This window comes from Pundamilia nyererei, unplaced genomic scaffold (assembly GCF_000239375.1).
Source record: "Pundamilia nyererei isolate P.nyererei 1_Seehausen unplaced genomic scaffold, PunNye1.0 scaffold00181, whole genome shotgun sequence".
Lineage (NCBI taxonomy): Eukaryota > Metazoa > Chordata > Actinopteri > Cichliformes > Cichlidae > Pundamilia > Pundamilia nyererei.
Window position 1 is genome coordinate 744,279 of NW_005187582.1, and position 3,632 is coordinate 747,910.

Genomic DNA, 3,632 nt, shown 5'->3' on the forward strand with positions numbered 1-3,632 from the left:
GAGGCTGCCGGACACTGGCGCCACCGGGCCCTCTGACCACCACCAGTAGGCAACGGGTGAAGTGTCTTGCCCAAGGACACAACGACCGAGACTGTCGGCGAACTCCCAACTCTTAAGCCACGATCGCCCTCCGTACGTTATGTGAACGGAGGGAAGAATCGTGTAATAATTTGTTCTTGTACTTGTGGTATGAGTTTTCAGGGACTGGCACCAGCACAGCCCTCTTGGAAAAAAGCAGCTGTGAGCAGTGCTTGTATGTAGTTACAGCACGGTCCAGCTTCCAGCATCTGTTTAGCACGCCAACAGCAAAAACTTGCCTTAATGCTTCGCTTCAGGCTAACAAAGTGTGGACTGAGAGGATTGATGATGTCGGCATGGTTTTGACCGCGAGTCCGTTTTGTGTTAGCTGAGGTTTAATAGATTCAGATCCACACAAAACTTAATGGTGTGTTGTGGCTTTGGGCTTTTGCCACTTTGTCCCATCCTGCTGTGTACAGATCGGCCGCCTTTTATCTTCTTAAGCCATGCTGTGGTCCACTTGAGTCTGCGATGGTTAAACCAAACATGCCTTATTTAGTCTACTCTCACAGTCTAACGTACACTCTGTTTGGCGGCTGACGGCTTCCACCCCTCTGATGATTTATGACTCATTTTGTCTACAAGTCAACATTTGTAGTTTCTCGTGTTTTTTGGCATCTGTAATGTTTATGGGCACCATGTATGACCCTGTATGGTCAAAAACACGCTCATGGGCAGTAGCAGAGCTGAGAGCTGAGAGCGCTGTCCTGTTTCCTCTGTTATGTCTGCATGGCTCCAGATGATAGCTCAAGGTCGCGCGTGGAACCTGAAGCACAGCTTAACTGTAGCTGTCTTGGCTGAGCATAAAGGGAGTGTGCTCCGAGTTCACAGAAAGCCCGTGCGGTTGCTCCACTATCACTAAGTTATGCTAGTTGTACCGCTAGACAAGCGGTGCAGGAAACTGGAGATGACCTGGGTGTTACTGTCTCATTGCAGAAAACATTCCCACTGTAACATCAAACCTGCTAAATACGAGCTTTGGCACGTCAGACATAACGCACAGTGGGAGACAAAAAGAGAAGCCTGAGGGATACAGTTACACACAGGTCCAGAGGAAGAGGGGGTTTTAAATGTGCCTGTAAAATAAAAAGAAGAAACTAAGACTGGTATGATAAACGTGTCCTGACATGTCGATGCAGAGGTCTACTTTTCTTAAGGAGTCACCCTCTAAAACAAGAAGTCACAGAGGATGACGTGATGTGGAGGAATTAATGGAAGATGCAGGCAATGAGAACGGGGCCAGATGAAAGAGGCAGTGATGATAAACGGACTGAGATGAGGATATTCGAGATACTGATTTGTTATTTTTGTGGCTGTGCGGGCTCTGAAACACAGTTTCATTTTTCAAGTTGTTTTAATGACATTTAATTGAACTGAAACAAACACCAATCAATAAACTGGTTTATGAGACATACAAGTTAAATCCAGTTCTTTGCCTCTTTTTGTATTTTAATACCAAATAAACTGTATAAATGTTACATCGATATAACACGATGAAGTCATATACTCGTTTGTAGGAATACTGTAAAATAGTAGTGTCTGATTATTTTGTACAAGAAGTTAAAGATTTACGCCCTTTTTATTATTCCTAAAATTGCATAAAGGTGGAGGATCCACAACTAATGAGACGTCAAAGTAAAGTCACGTTTCTTCAGCAAATGTATATTTGTTACTTGAGAGTCTTTCCCTTCTGAGCTGGAGCAGGTAATCGTGGATTACCAGGGTAACTAAACAAACAGACAGTCTGCAGACTCACTGTGTTGATTCTTCTTTGTTTTTTTAAAGAAATCTTTGCCTTTGCAGTCGTTGCTATTTTTGTAGGGAAATGTAAGGCAAAAGAAGATTCCCAGACCTAACTGTGGTCCCCATGTTTCATGTGTCGGCCCTCTGAGGTGCACACGATCTTGTGAAAAAGAAAGGTTTTATTAGAGCAATAACTTGAAGTACTTGTTTCTGTGTGCCTTCATTGTGGGGGAATTCTGGACGTTTTTCTACTCAACGTTACTTCAGTTCACAAAATATTTGGGGGCATTTGTTCCTGAACAGCTCACATAAGGCCCCACCACAGCATTTCAACCTGCTCGAAGCCTGGTCTTTAACTGGGACAACACCTTATTCTCCAGCTGGTGTGCTTGCTTTCATTGTCATAACCTAGTTTCAAGCAAACGTGAGATGGACTTGGGTTTGACTCTAGAATACTTTGGTGCACAGAAGAGCTCATGGTCAGCGCAGTGACTGAAAGGTTCATCTGAGGTGCTCAAGCTTTCTCTTGACAACCTTTACAAACCTGTTCAGTCTTTTGTTGTAATGTCAGAAGTTTTCACATTTAACATGCTAACTAAGGCCTGCCAAGAATGAGATCGCTTGCCCCCCCACCCTTTTTTTTTTTAAACATTACACAAGCTGGCCCTGGGGTGAATTTTCTGGGACATCCACACCAAGAAAGGAGTGGCAGCTGTCTTGTTTTCCACCTGTGAATAATCCCCTTCACTGTACGTTGATGAACTTCAGACTGTTTGGAAATGACCTTTTAGCTTTTCACAGATAGACGAGCAGCAACAATTACTTCTTTAACATCACCGCTGATGTCTTTCCTCCCTGGCATTGTGATAACACACAGCTGATCGCTCAGCAAAACTTCTGCTTTAGCAGAAGTGCTCACACCTCCCAGTGCTGCATTTTATTAGCTGCATTTATCTCTGGCTGGCTGGAGCAGCATCTATTAAACAACTCGCAAAATAAAACAAAATAAAAACAAACCATCAGACACGAAAACACCAGACATCATGATACAGACTTATAATTTGCACCAATGTTTTTCAAAATTCTGTACGTGAAAAGTGAGCGCGAGAGCCCTCGGTACGCCTGCGCGCTGCTGAAGTCAAAGTAAACTTTATTGTCATCTCCGCTACCTACAGTCCAGTCGTACAGGGAGATGGCCACAGGCAGGAATGATTTCCTGTGTCGGTCAGTGGTGCATTGTGGGTAATCTCAGTCTCTCACTGAGCGCGCTCCTCTGACTAGCCAGCATGTCATGGAGTGGGTGGGAGGTGTTATCCATGATTGTCTTTATCTTGAACAACATCGCCTCTCAGATACCACCCTAACAAAGTCCAGCTCCATCCCCACAACATAACTGGCCTTATGGATCAGTTAATTTAGCCTTTTGGCATCTGTGACCCTCAACCTGCTGCCCCAGCATGCAACAGCAGAGAGGATCGCACTGGCCACAACAGAAATACAACAAGTAACATTAATTAGTAGGGACAGTGAAAACGTCTGTTTACCTTTGTTAGCCACTTGGCTATGATAGTAAACAGTAGACACTGATGTAGCTTACTGACTCTTGACTGTGTTTAGCACAATATTAATTAGTCATTGTCAATTCTTGATTTGTCCTGTTTCATTGTATGACCAATTATGATGGCTGTTTGTAAGCCATTTGCATACTGTGCATACTCTGTGTGTGTGTGTGTGTGTGTGTGTGTGTGTGTGTGTGTGTGTGTGTGTGTGTGTGTGTGTTTCTCTGGTGAAATTCAGTATGGTTTCGACAA